The 15,281-nt window shown below is 41.5% G+C and overlaps 1 pseudogene; it reads right to left on the bottom strand.

Annotated features, from left to right (window-relative positions):
- Window positions 1–13,910: 13,910 nt before the first annotated feature.
- Window positions 13,911–14,848, bottom strand: LOC116823571 (olfactory receptor 4D2-like; annotated as a pseudogene).
- Between the last annotated feature and the right edge of the window lie 433 nt (window positions 14,849–15,281).

Genomic DNA, 15,281 nt, shown 5'->3' with positions numbered 1-15,281 from the left:
GGCACCAGCTGTGTCCTGGGAGTCCCAGGCCTTTAATTCACCCAGGGAGCTCCCAGCTGCAGAAGTGAGTGGTAGCCCCCGGGTGAATAAAGGCCCGAGGCTCCAGCCACCATGGGCTCTGAGCCCTTTAAATACCGGCCCAGTCGGCTGCCAGAGCTGTGGGCCAGGGCCGGTTTTTAAAGGGCTCCTTTAGGCTTCCGCCACAGGGGGAGCTTGGAGGGCCCTTTAAGCGCCCAGCCAGACCAGGAGCTGTGCGCAGGGGATTTAAAGGGCTCAGGGCTCCCTTGCAGAGCCCTTTAAATCCCCTCCACAGAAGCCGATGCGGTCCGGCACAGTGTAACTGCTCTTGCGTACAGACCGAATTGTACCGTACTGGCCTTACTTTCACCTCTGACCAAAGGTCTCCCATCTTGTCACTCTATAACCATCAGACTACAACAGAGACATTCTCTCTCTCTCTCCTCCCCAGTGTTTTGTAAGTATTCAATTCACAGTGGAATAGCTTCAACAGGAGTGGCCCATTTTCAGTTAAAATTGCCAGGCGTAGCACTGAAGTCAATGAAGACGCAATCATAGTAAAGACTATGCCTGAAGGAAGTGCTTGAAGAACTGAGTCCAAAACTGCTATGTGGTTAGCAATGAACTAGTTCTTCTTCCAGTCATGAAGTTCTTGCTCTGGCCAATAAATAAATAAATAAATAACGAGCCTGCCCTGGAAACACATAGAACATGAGGAAAATTATTGATAGGAATAAGCCTATTGATTTCAGTGAGACTACTGCAGAGCAAAGACAGAAATGTAGGGCTGGAAGGGACCTTGAGAGATCATATAGCCAGGCCCCCTTTCCTGAGACAGGATTAAGTATGTCTAGACCAGGGGTAGTGCAACCTATGGCACGTGTGCCAAAGGTGGCAAGCGAGCTGATTTTCAGTGGCACTCCACTGCAATGGTCCAGGGGCTCTGATTTTAATTAATTTTAAATGAAGCTTCTTTAAACATTTTAGAAACCTTATTTACTTTACTTTATGACAATAATTTAGTTACATATTATAGACTTATAGAAAGAGACCTTCTAAAAACATTAAAAGGTTTACTAGGCACGTGAAGTCTTAAATTAGAGGAATAAATGAAGATTTGGTGCACCATTTCTTGAAAGATTGCTGACCCCTGGTATAGACCATCCCTGAGAGGTGTTTGAGACAAGTTCTTCACAGGCATAAGTATTGGTTTGCCGCATATTAGACATTGTCAACCCGCAATCTACTCAGCTGAGATACATAGATAGATAGATGTGTGTATGAGGAATAGGTAGATTTTAAAGAGTTGCAGGAGGTGTGGCACATTGATTCTGAGTGCTCCTGCTATCTGCTGGGGATTTATGATTTATTTTAAAAGCTTCTTTCCTGCTGAAGCGTTAAAAACAGTAAACAAACAACAGAGACAACTGCCAGTTAAGGTGGAAACACAGAAAATGAGTCTGCACAAATAGTATTTATGTCTAAAACACGCAGTGATTCGCTGGATAACCTTGAATAATATTATGCTCTCTAAGCTCTTTTACTACAGTTATCTAGACGATAATTGAAATTCATAGAAAGAAGTTTGAATTTGTAAATGTTTCAGTCCCTTGAAGAAAATCTCTTAAAAAATCCTATATAATATCCAACAGGAAGTCTCTCTCTTCTCTCTCTCTGTAAGCCCATTGATCAAGCCTTAGAAATAGGGAGTCAGAATTGTCCACTGTGGATGAAATGGGGGAAGAGGACTGTCATAACATATAAGGGTAAAACTTTATGTATGCAGCAAAATAAAATCCTTCTGGCCAGAGGTACAGAATCACTTTTACCTGTAAGGGGTTAAGAAGCTCAAATAACCTGGTTGGCACCTGACCAAAAGGACCAATAAAGAAAGAAGATACTTTCAAATCTGGGGCGGGAGAAGAGGCTTTTGTTTGTTCTCTCTCTGGATAGAGACCAAGCAGGTAAACCATCTCTTGAAAGATACCTGAAATGATACATATAAAATTACAAATTAATAATAAAGGAAGGAATGCATTTGATTTTATCTTTTGGTTTAGCTTGTGAATTCCCTATGCTAAGAGGGAGTTTATTCCTGTTTTTTGTAACTTTGAGCTAAGCTTAGAGGGGAATCCTGTGTTTTATATTTTTTATTTACCCTGTAAAGTTACTTCCATCCTGATTTTGCAGGTGTGATTCTTTTACTTTTTTTAAAAATAAATTCTTCTTTAAGAACCTGATTGATTTTCAGTGCCTAAAAACCCAGGGGGTTGTTTTTGTGGTCAATTGTTAGTATATTATTCTCAAGCATCCTAGGAAAGGGGTGAAGGGACTTGGGGGAATATTTTGGGGAAAGAGGGACTCCAAGTGGTCCTTTTTCCTGAATTTTTATAAATCACTTGGACAAGGAAAGTTTTAGCCTAAGCTGGTAGAAATAAGATTAGGGAGCTTTCATGGGGTCCCCCACATCTGTCCCCAGATTTCAGAGTGGGGAGGAACCCTGAAGGGGCCCAGAGCAGCTTAAACCTGCAGTTGTGGAAGGACTCCATTGTTGAGGGAGCTCTCTGCTGCCTGTCTATTGGAGAGGAAAGGGAATTGATTGGATGGGCGCCCAGCCTCTTTTGCATTGCATTTACTGAGAGTGTGGACCATTTTGGTTAATTTTGAGTTGGGAGGCATAAAGTGCAAAAGACCTTATTGGGAGATAGAGGACAAAGACATCAAGCTGAATGTGCTGGGTCACCTACAAAGCCTTCTCGTTAGGCACAGTGGGGAAGGGAGCCTGAATATACATACTTGTAAGGTTAATTATCATAAACAATTGAAATGAACACCATTGTTATCAAGGGGGCTACACTGGCAGGAAGGTACTACTCACTGTGAAATAGGGTGGCAAATCGACACTTAACAAAAATCAGCCAAAGTTGAAGGAACTTGTAGTTAAACAAATACCAAGTCCTTCGTCATATCTCAGACTTTATCTGTCAATACTCGGGCAAAACTCCACTGAATGTCCCTGAGTAAGGATACTCTGTACAAGAGTTAAAGCTCTCAGCTAGAACCAATTGCAATCTCTCAGAGCAGAAATGAAGATTATTTAAAGCATATATATTAATATACTAAATTTAATTAATGATTAATTAAATCATATAGCCACATATTATATACTAAATTCACAAACTGAAAGTAAAATAGAATAATTAAAGTATAAGGCCTTAGTCTATAACCCTTTTATAAATCAATGACATTGATCATGAAGGATTTTGCCCACATCTTAATCAGCAAGAAGAAGAGTCATGAATCATGATAGTAGGGGAAGTTGGTAATTTGGGGTTCATTGCAAATTTTCCAAAAAACCCCAAAACCTGAGGCCACTGCGATTTGACAAAGCATAATCTAAGAATCTTCTTCTTTCTTTCTTTCTTCTTTCCACTTCTTGCAAAGATCAAAAGGTGTCAGCTTGTGCACTCCTACTCTCATTCATAAGCACTGATTTCAGTAGAGTTAGGTACCTAAATATCTTTTTAAAATTTTGACCTTACTCACTTGAGAGTCTTAGCATGTTTACACTAGCACTTTTGTCGTATAACTTATGTCACTCAGGGGTGTGAAAAAATACCCCCTGAACAACATAAGTTACACCGACAGAAGTGCCGTGTGGACAGCACTATGTTTAAGGCACAAGAGCAAACTATCCAACTGCATAGAAAATATGGAAGTATAGTGAGAAATCACCTGCGTAACCAGGAAATCTTCATATCTAAACTCAAACAAAGAGTCCTACAAAAAGTGGAAACTAAAAGTAATTACAAAGGGTGAATATAAGCAAATAACACAAGTATGTAGGGACAAAATTCGAAAGGCCAAGGCACAAAACAAGATTAAATTAGCAAAAGACATAAAGGTAACAAGAAAACATTATTCAAATACATTAGAAGCCAGAGGATGACCAAGACACGTAGCCTGTTACTTCAATGAGGGGGGAAACAATACCAGAAAAAGTGGAAATGGCAGAGGTGCTTACTGATTGTTTCGGTTTCCAAGAAGGTTGGTGGTGATTGGCATCTAACATAGTGAATGCCAGTGAAAATGAGGTAGATAAGAGCTAAAATAGGGAAAGGACAGTCAAAAATTACTTAGACAAGTTAGATGTCTTCAAGTCACAAAGCCTGAAGAAATGCATCCTAGAATACTCAGGGGCTGAGTGAGGAGATATCTGAGCCATTAGTGATTATCTTTGAAAAGCATGGAAGATGGGAGTATTCCAGAAGACTGGAAAAGGGAAAATATAATGTCAATCTATAAAAAGGGAGATAAGAACAACCTGGGAATTACAGACCAGTCAATTTAACTTCTGTACCCAAAAAGATAAGGAACAAATAATTAAGTAATCAATTTGCAAACATCTAGAAGACAATAAGGTGATAAGTACAGCATGGATTGTCAAGAACAAATGATGTCAAACCAACCTGATAGCAGGCTAACAAGCTTGTGGATAGAGGGGAAGTAGTAGATTTTTTATATCTTGACTTTAGTAAGGTTTTTGATACTGTCTCACATATGACCTCACAAACAAACATAGAGAATACAACCTAGATGGAGCTACTATAAGGTGAGTGCATAACTGGTTGGAAAAATTCCAGAGAGTAGTTATCAGTGGTTCACAGTCATGCTGGAAGGCATATCAAGTGTGACCCACAGGGATCAGATCTGGGTCCAGTTCTGTTCTATATCTTCATCAATGATTTACATCATGGCATAGAGAGTACATTATCAAGTCTGCGGATGATGCCAGGCTGGAGGGTTGCAAGTGCTTTGGAGGATAGGATTATAATTAAAATGATCTGGACAAACTGGAGAAATGGTCTGAAGTAAATAAGATGAAATTCAATAAAGACAAATGCAAAGTACTCCACTTAGGAAGGAACAATCAGCTGCACACATACAAAATGGGAAATGAAGCCTAGAAAGGAATTCCTGAAAGGGATGAGCCCCACAAGCCGAGTCAGCTGACACTGGCCAGCTGGGGATGTTTAATTGCAGTATAGATGTATCCATAGATCCTGCCTATCACTGGCCAGCCCTTTTTAGGTCCATTGCCTTCAAAGTTCTCAGCCTCTTTGGCTGGAGGTGGCCTCAGAGGTTATGTCTACATTGTAGTGTAAACCAGGGTTCAAACTCAGGATCAAGCCTAATCCCCTTCCATTACATGCAAACTGTGCTAACCCAGGCTCAGATCAAAGATCCCACAGGGTGGAGGATCGAGCCTGAGTCAAGCCACGACCAGGGTTCAACTCTGCTGCTTTGCATGTAGACACGACCTCACTGGACTTGTGCTTTGGGGGGTATGTCTACAGTGCAATTAAACACCTCATAGGAGGAAGGTCCTAGAGCCTGGCATCCGCCCAAACATCTACACCACAATTTTACAGCCCACAGCCTGAGCCCTCAAACCCAAGTCAGCTAACACTGCAGCTGTGGGTGTTAATTGCAATGTAGAGATACCATGGGCATCCATCAGAAGATTCCACAGTACCTGGGCGCTTCCTTGTCCTCTGACAGTCAAATTTGGTAGAAGTTAAGTTTTCCCATGCCCTATGAAAAAATGGCTAGAACATTTGGGAGAGGATGCTAGGAAGTCAGGGATTGGACTCAGCCCACATAATACGTGTAGATGCTGGAGCCCCAGGTTGGAACACAGGATCAAAAATTCCTAAATTGGGTTTACAAATGAGTGTAGACTCTCAAGCCTAGGTTACCAAACACAGGTTCTGCCACTCTAGTTCTGCTAACCCTGGCCACACTTGCAGTGTAGACATACCAATGGGGCCAGTTTATGTCACAGGTGCTGTCAGTTTCAGGATGTGTGTGTTGACAAGGGCCCAGTCTGCAGGGACAGAGTCTGCTCCAATTACTGCAGATTTCTTATTCAGATGGGCCCAAGCTGATCATACACTGAGAGTCCATTGCTGACACTAGGAGAAGTCAAGCCTACACGACCTTTCACTGGCAGGTACCTTCTGTCCACTGAAAGGCTGGTGTTGCTAGCACTGATCCGACTCAGCTGGCCCAATCCTGGCCTCTAGCTCAGACAAAGTAAAGACCTTTCCCTTCAACAAGTCTCTGGCACTGATGTTGCAGCTATGGCTGTGTCTGGTTCTTTATAATGCTGATCAAAACAAAAAGCTCATTTTGCAAAAATTCCAATTTCTAAGTTTCCCCTCACCTCCAAAAAGGTTCAAAAGACCAGGTCTGTCTTTGGATTAGACTAATGGGTGTGCAATATGAGACCTTAATCTCATTTACATGGGTGTAACCCCAAATTAACCAACTTTCCCCTACAATCATGATTCATGACTCTTCTTCTTGGCTGATTAAGACGTGGGCAAATCCTTCATGAGCAATGCCATTGATTTATAAAAGGGTTATAGAAATAAGGCCTTTTACTTTAATCATTCTATTCTTTCAGTCTGTGAATCAGTATATATATGTGGCTATATGATTTAATTAATCATTAATTAAATTTAATATATATGTTTTAATTAATCTTCTTTCTGTTCCTGAGAGATTGCAATGGTTCTAGCTGAAAGCTTTAACCTTTGTACAGAGTATCCTTACTCAGGGACATTCAGCTGGAGTCTTACCTGAGTATTGACAGAGTAATGTCTGAGTACGAATGTAAGGACTTGGTATTTGCTTTTAACTACAATTCCTTCAACTTTGGCTGGATTTTGTGATAAGTGTCCGATCCTGCCATCCTTGTTCACAGTGAGTAGTACCTTCCCGCCAGTGTAGCCCCCTTGATAACAATGGGTTGTTCATTTCAATTGTTTGATAACTAACCTTTCAAGCATGTATATTCAGGCTTCCTTTCCCCACTGTGCCTAACAGAAGGCTTGGTCAGGGTGACCCCAGGCACATTCAGCTTGATGTCTTGTCCCTCTATCTCCCAATAAGATCTATTGCACTTTATGCCTCCCAAACTCAACATTTAACCGAAATGGTCCACCCTCTCATGTAAATGCAGTGCAAAAGAGGCTAGGCCCATCCACTCAATTCCCTTTGCTCTCCAATAGACAGCAGCAGAGAGCTCCCTCGGCAGTGGAGTCCTTCCACAACTGCAAGTCTTAAGCTGCTCTGGGCCACTGTCAGGGTTCCCTCCCCGCTCTGAACTCTGGGGTGCAGATGTGGGGACCCACATGAAAGATCCCCTAATCTTATTTCTACCAGCTTAGGCTAAAACTTTCCTTGTCCAAGTGATTTAGACAAAAATTCAGGAAAAAGGGCCACTTGGAGTCCCTATTTCTCCAAAATATTCCCCGCAAGTCCCTTCATCCCCTTTCCTAGGGAGGCTTGAGAATAATATACTAACCAATTGAGCACAAACCAAACTCCTGGGGTTTTAGACACTGAAAATCAATCAGGTTCTTAAAAGAAGACTTTTATTTTTTAAAAAAAGTAAAAGAATCACACTTGCCAAATCAGGATGGAAGGTAACTTTACAAGGTAAATAAAAAGATATAAAACACAGAGGATTCTCCTCTAGGCTTAGCTTCAAAGTTACAAAAAACAGCAATAAAACTCCCTCTTAGCATAGGGAGAATTCACAAGCTAAACCAAAAGATAATCAAATGCATTTCCTTGCCTTTACTTATAATTGCTGTAATTTTATATGTATCATTTCAGGTATCTTTTCAAGAGATGGTTTACCTGCTTGGTCTCTCTCTCTCTATCCAGAGAGAGAACAAACAAAGCCTCTCTTCCTGCCCCAGATTTGAAAGTATCTTCTTTCCTTATTGGTCCTTTTGGTCAGGTGCCATTCAGTTTATTTGAGCTTCTTAACCCCTTACAGGTAAAGTGATTCTGTACCTCTGGTCAGAAGGGATTTTATTTTGCTGCATACATGAAGGTTGTTACCTTTTATATTTATGACAGTCCCTCTTCCCCCATTTCATCCACAGGTGACAGTTCTGAGCTCCCTTATTTCTAAGGCTCAGAATAATGGGCTTACATAGAGAGACAAAGCGAGAGACTTCCCTGTTGGATATTATATAGGATTTTTTAAAGAGATTTTTCTTCAAGGGACTGTAACATCTTACAAATCAAACTTCTCTCTGGAATTTCTTTTGCCTACTACTATCACAATTATCGCCTGAGATAACTGTTAGTAAAAGAGCTTAGAGAGCAAATATTATTCAAGACTATCCAGTGAGATCACTGCATGTTTTAGACATAAACTATTTGTGTAGAGTCATTTTCTGTGTTTCCACCCTTAACTGGGCAGTTGTCTCTGTTGTTTGTGTTACTATTTAGTGCTTCAGCAGCGAAAGAAGCTATTTAAAATAAATCATAAATCCCCAGCAGATGGCAGGAGCACTCAGAATCATGTGCCACACCTCCTGCAACTCTTTAAAATCTATCTATCTATCTATCTATCTACCTATCTATTCTCATACACACACATCTATCTATCTATGTATCTATCAACTGAGCAGATTGCGTGTTGACAATGTCCATATCAGGATCCTGATGCTGCAAACAAATAACTTATGCCTGTGAAGAACTTGTCTCAAACACCTATCACGGATGGTCTATACCAGGGGTTGACAATTTTTCAGAAGTGCTGTGCCGAGTCTTCATTTATTCACTCTAATTTAAGGCTTCACGTGCCAGTAATACATTTTAATGTTTTTAGAAGGTCTCTTTCTATAAGCCTATAATATGTAACTAAATTATTGTTGTATGTAAAGTAAAAAAGGTTTCTAAAATGTTTAAGAAGCTTCATTTAAAATCAAATTAAAATGCAGAGCCCCTCGGACCAATGGTAGCGTGAGTGCCACTGAAAATCAGCTGGCTTGCCACCTTCGGCACACGTGCCATAAGTTGCCTACCCCTGGTCTAGACATACTTAATCCTACCTCAGGAAAGGGGGCCTGGCTATAAGATCTCTCAAGGTCCCTTCCAGCCCTACATTTCTGTCTTTGTCTGGCAGCAGTCTCACTGAAATCAATAGGCTTATTGCTATCAATAATTTTCCTCGTGTTCTTTATGTGTTTCCAGGGTCAGGCTCTTTCTTTCTTTCTTTATTGGCCAGAGCAAGAACTTCCATGGCTGGAAGGGAAGAACTAGTTCATTGCTAACACTAGCAGCGTTTGGACTCAGTTCTTCAAAGCACTTCCCTTCAGGCATAGTCTTACTATGATGCGTTTCCATTGACTTCAGTGCTACGCCTGGCAATATTTAACTGAAGAAATGGGCACTCCTGTTGAAGCTATTCCACTGTGAATTGAATACTTACAAACACTGGGAGGAGAGAGAGAGAGAATGTCTCTGTTGTAGTCTGATGTTAGAGTGACAAGATGGGAGACCTTTGGTCAGAGGTAAAAGTAAGCCAGTACGGCAACTTCGGGTACCAGCAAGAGCCAGTACACTGTGCCGGACCGCATCGGCTTCTGTGGAGGGATTTAAAGGGCTCTGCAGGGAGCCCTGAGCCCTTTAAATCCCTGCGCACAGCTCCGTGGTCTGGGCTGGGCCACAAAGGCTCCTCCAAGCTCCCCTGTGGCGGGAAGCTAGCCTTTAAATCCGGCACATCTGGCAGCAGACTGGGGCCGGATTTAAAGGCTCAGAGCTCCATGGTGGCTGGAGCCTCGGGCCCTTTAGTTCACCGGGGGCTACCAGTCACATCTGCAGCTGGGAGCTCCCTGGGTGAATTAAAGGCCTGGGACTCCCAGACACAGCTGGTGCCCCAAGCCTTTAATTCTTGAGTCCCTGCTCTTCCAGTTGAGGCCACGCTCTTCGGTTGAGCACCCCTCGGACTCTGGTCGTACCGTAAGTCCTGTGAGTTACTTTCATCCCGCCTTTGGTCTATCCCCTCTGGGCCAACACTCTTTAATTAGTTGACAAAGGTTATTTTCTCTCATTTGTGGACTCTCTAGGAGACATCATCCAGATGTCTGGCAGCAGGCCCATTCAAAGGCATGAACTTAGTGTCTGAGGAATATTTACTTAAAATTGAGGCAAGCATGAGTTTAGGGCCTACGGGTTCAGCAGGAGTTGTGTGAATCACAGAGGTGCCTAAAACTGCGATTCAGGAAACTAAATTCAGACTTTGTGAAACTAGGCCTCTGTGCTTCAGTTCCCCATCTGCTAAACGGGATAATAATGCTTCCCTGCCTCGTGGCAGGATGCAAGGATAATGGGTTAAAGATTGGCCTAGAATAGAACTGGCTGGAAAGTGGATTTTTTTTCCTTTCAGAAAAAAATTGGCTTTTTGTCAAAAAGCAAAATTTCCTAAAACTGAAATTTACATCTGAAAGTTGACAAAAACTATTAAAGTAAATTAAATTCAAAAAAAATATTTTCATCCCAAAATGTTCATTTTCTACTTTTCATCTTTTTTTAAAATGAAATCTTGACAATTTTCAAGGACTGTAGACACTTTCTGGAACACTTTTGCTTTGTCACCCCTGCAATTTTCCACTGAAACAGTTTGAATGGAACATTTATGACCCTCCTGGCACAGACACTGCAACCATATAATAGGTCTTGGTTTTTGACCAGCTCTAGAGTTGAGTTATGGTAGTTCCCCCCACTAAATGATCATGATGCTCATTTCATCCCTGTGTGATCTTCAAAGGGGAGACTGGAAATTTCAGAGGAGACAAAGAAGTTTGATCCCAACGCTCATTGAAATTCAATGGTGTTGGCACACTCACTTCTTTCATTTCTTTGAAACTCCTCTTAAATCAGGAGATCTAGATTCTGCTCTAGGTCTCCCACTGACGGTGTGAGTTTAAAGAAGCTACACAACCTTTCTGACTCCAATGTCCCTGTCATAGTATTCTTTCCTAATCTGAACCTTAGAGTCCAAAATGAGGTACTAACATGAATTCCTCTAAGCTTAATTACCAGCTTAGATCTGATAGCTGCCACCAATCAGGACTCTGAGCCCCTGATAAACTCTGGTCTCCCAATACCTTCCCTGGGACCCCAAGATCCAGACCCCTGGATCTTAATACAAGGAAAGAAACTCTTCCTCACTAGTGCCTTCCTAGGCTTTCCCTCCTGAGTTACCCTAGAAGATCACTGGGATTCAACTCCTTGAATCTTAAAACAAAGGCTTTCCACCTCATGCGAGGCAATAAGATTCAAGCTCGATGAATCTAAACAAAGGGATTTCCCCTTTTCCCCTCCCTTCCTTCTCCCTATCTCCCACCACTTCTGGTAAGTACAGACTCAGTTTCTTTGAGACTTAACCAGGAGAAAAAATCAAACAGGTCTTAAAAGCAAACTTTTATAAAAAGAAAGAAAAAAAAGTAAAAGTTATCTCTATAATCTAATGGTAATATTACAGGGCTTTCAGCTTTAAACAATGGAAAACCTTCTCAACAGAAATACAATTTAAAATACTTTCAGCCAAATACACTATTAAAACTCTACCAGCCAGAACACAGTTGCAAATACAGAACAATCAAAGACTATAACCGCCTTTCTACTCAATACTTACTATTCTGAATATATAAGAGACTGTAGCAGGAGATTGGCAAGAAACCTGGTTGCACATCTGTCCTTTCCAGGACTCAGAGAGAAAAAGCAAACCCCAAAACCACAAACAAAGGCTTCCCTCCACGAGATTTGAAAGTATCTTGTTTCCTGATTGGTCCTCTGGTCAGGTGTTGCAGGTCACTGTTGTTAACCCTTACAGGTGAAAGAGACATACCTTAGCTATCTGTTTTGACAGTCCCTGTCAGCTAAAGTTACTATGACTGGTTTTTGTGAGCCAAAGGGAATTAGGCATCCAAATTCCATTAGATGCTCTAAAAATTCAGTTGTCATTGAAATTTGTCAGATTTTTTGAAAAGAAACCTCCAAAAAATTCCAGGAAAAACCTTGACAACATGAAAATCATTTCACAAACAGCTCACTCACCACCCAGGGTGCTGAGTTTCTTCTGATCATCTGCCATTTAATTTGGTGCTTGAATGGGAACTGAGTTCTTCTGAAAATTCTGGCCTCAGGGCATAAAGTAAATACATCCCAGGTCCAGAGCTGGGCAAGATGATTTCTTACCTGCTGTGAAGCACCAAGTATTGAATTGCCCAAAGCACTAAAGAAGTCATGTGGCAAAATCAGGAGTCGAGGTCCAAGGGACTAGAGATCCTTAATACTTTTGAGGACCTTTGCCTGAACCAAGTTTCTGAATCCTATCTAGTGCACTAACTGCCTTAGACTCTTGAAAATAAAAGTCAAAATATGTAATGTTTGTGTGCAATCTGGAGTCTTGGAGGATGCAGAAAAACAGCAGCATTTGAAAATGTGGCTCAAATAATTATGTGAAATATTGTCTTAATAGTATCAAGACAGCAATATAAATGTTGAAGGATCTCAGAAATGACCTGGACTTGCATATAAGATATGAGCTTGTAGACACCAACTCTGAACTCACTAAATCTCCAGGAGCTGCAGGAACTAAACAGCTTTGTTCGTTTTTCTTTAATACGGGATCAGAGTTTAAGTTATTGTTAATGTCTCTCTGATAAACACACATGCACATACTAATGTGCATTGAAACACACTCAATAAGCCCATTTACAATACATAACAACATAAGCACTCGTACACATTTTTCACTGGTAAACACAATTTTGTGCATTCACAAATGCACAATAGTGCACCGTGAGAAACATACCACATTAGGTCATCTCAATTTAGATCTGTAAATCTGAGAATGCAGTAGCTGTTGGGTGACTGGGGGACATGAGACTGTTGGACACAGCCCTTGTCTGAGTGAGCGAATCTTCAGGGCAAACAAATTCCATCTCATTCTGTCTCACACCACACATTTTGACACATACCCTCTTTCTTTCTTCTTCTCTTTTCTTTCTTCTTTTCTTCTTTCTTCCCCATCTGTCTGTCTGTCCATTCTTTTCTTTTTATATTTGTACTGCAACAGGACCATTGTGTAGGACTGTAAAAAAGGGAAAAAAGAACAGTGGCCTGCCATGAAGAGCTGACAATCTAAGGCTCTGATCCTGCAAGACCTAAATAGGTCTTTTGAGTTATTTTCTGTACTTTAAAATGCTGGGTTTCTTTTCATTTAAACCTTAGTTCTTGAATGCTCACTGAGATACTGTAATGATAACAAAAACACAGATCATCATCCACTAGCAATTGGCCAGTGGAATCAATAGTCACAATAGTCTGGAAGCAAGGAATTGTAAGAGATCCCTGGGTCTGAGCTCAGGTGGATAGCCTGAGCATCTTTTGATGTCACAAGTCACACAGCTGTTTCTAGCCACTAGTCTGTCTACTTGGGCTGAGAGGCTCACTCTTAACTGCGAGGAAGACATACACTTGGGATCAGCACAATAATGATAATAGTAGATTAAATCTGTGGGACAACCCACACCAGATAAAAGGGTACCTTTGTTAGTCATTCTTTGTGGTTACTTCTTATGAGCAGCCTGACTGAACTATGCTTACAGAATATCCCCAGTGGCTCTTGCCAGCTTCCAGGGGCAGAGTTAAGGTTATGGGGTTGTATTTCCTGATTCTCAGAGGTTTAAGTATAGCGCATTTGACTTTCTAGCGGTAAAGGCAGACAGTCAGCTTTAGCTTTGTGTTAAGAAAGTTTCAGGTAGGAATGATAGCCCTTGGATTGTAAGCTTAAGGGACAGAGATTTCTACCGTATCCAGCACAATGGGCCCTGGCCTCTAGTACTACCATAAAAAGTAAATACACTCTTCCATTACATTAATGATAGAACTAAAAGCACATGAGTGACACTCTTATACAGGAACAAACACAGATTCTGAATAAGATTTGTTAACACGTGCAACAAGTTCATGAAACTTGATAAAAACAAATTTTAAAAAGTGTAATTAAAAAAAAATTACGTCTTCATTTCCCTCCCGAGAAGAGAATTCTCGCTCATCAGTCTCCTGATAGCCTTCTTCATCTCAGTTTCCTCAGTGTGTAGATTATAGGGTTCAGCATTGGGCTGATTATAATGTAAGGACAGAGACCACCTTGTCTATGGGGAATTCCGAAGGGTCGAGCGTAGATTAAGATGCTAGGAAAATATTAAACACAGAACCATGATCTGCATTCCGCAGGTGGAGAGAGTTTTTGCTTCTTCCTTGAGTGTGTCCTTATCTTGACTAAGATGATAGTGTATGAAATGAGCAGGAGGATGAAGATAATTATGGCAAGTACTCCACTTTGGGAGACCATAAGCAACTCGAACAGGTAGGTGTCGGCCCAGGCCCGTTTGACTACTTGTGGGATATCACAGTAGAAATTGTCCAGGACATTTGACCCACAGAACGGTAACTGGAGGACCAGTCCAATCTGAATAGCAGAGTGAGCCAAACCACCCATCCATGTGCCTGCCACTAACCGCACACACACACCCCGGTTCATAATAGTCAAGTATTGCAATGGTTTATGGATGGCCACGTACCTATCGGCAGCCATCACCACTAGTAAAAAGACCATAGCACTGGCAATGAAGTGGAAGAAGAACATCTGGAGGATGCACTCATTGAATGAGATGGTTTTGTGCTGGGAGAGGAGACCCAACAGCATCTTCGGCACATTGACTGTAGGATCACTAATATCTATGAAAGCTAGGTTGGCCAGCAGGAAGTACATCGGGGTGTAGAGTCGGTGGTTGGAGATCACGGTGGTGATAATGATGAAGTTACCCAGCCAGGTTGTCAGGTAGAGTACGGAAAAGATGACGAAGAGGAATCGCTGCAGCACAGGACTTTGAGTGAGGCCCAAGAGGACAAATTCTGTCACTGTGGCAGTGAGGTTCTTCTGCTCCATTTTGTGTCCTTAAAATATACCTGGAAATGGAAGGAAAATAATAATAATTAATAATTTTTTTTTTATTTTTTCCACTTTTAAATTACTGATATTAAATCAATGTTAACTCCACCGTAAGAAAGGCATTGGTTATGGGTAATTCTTGATTTTCCTAAACACTATTTCCGCAGTACCACTGCAGGGGAACCCTGCTGCTGCAGATCGTAGAACTACCCCATTGGGAATCTGCATGGGGTGCTTGGGAGTGAAGAGGAGTGGTTTACTCATCAAAGAGGCACTAGTTAACTCTCGTCTGAATTCCTCTTCCTGCAGCCCTGGTGGTGCAGTACTCCCAAGGTCTGTAGAGTCTTCTTGGAGCCTAGAGGTTCTGCATTGGGAAGGATAGGAGATGCAAAGGGTTACACTTAGGTAGAGATTCTCAGAGTCCAGGAGT

The sequence above is a fragment of the Chelonoidis abingdonii genome, unplaced genomic scaffold, assembly GCF_003597395.2.
Source record: "Chelonoidis abingdonii isolate Lonesome George unplaced genomic scaffold, CheloAbing_2.0 scaffold0021, whole genome shotgun sequence".
Lineage (NCBI taxonomy): Eukaryota > Metazoa > Chordata > Testudines > Testudinidae > Chelonoidis > Chelonoidis abingdonii.
The sequence above is the reverse complement of the archived record's forward strand: the minus strand, read 5'-3'. Positions and strand labels throughout refer to the sequence as shown.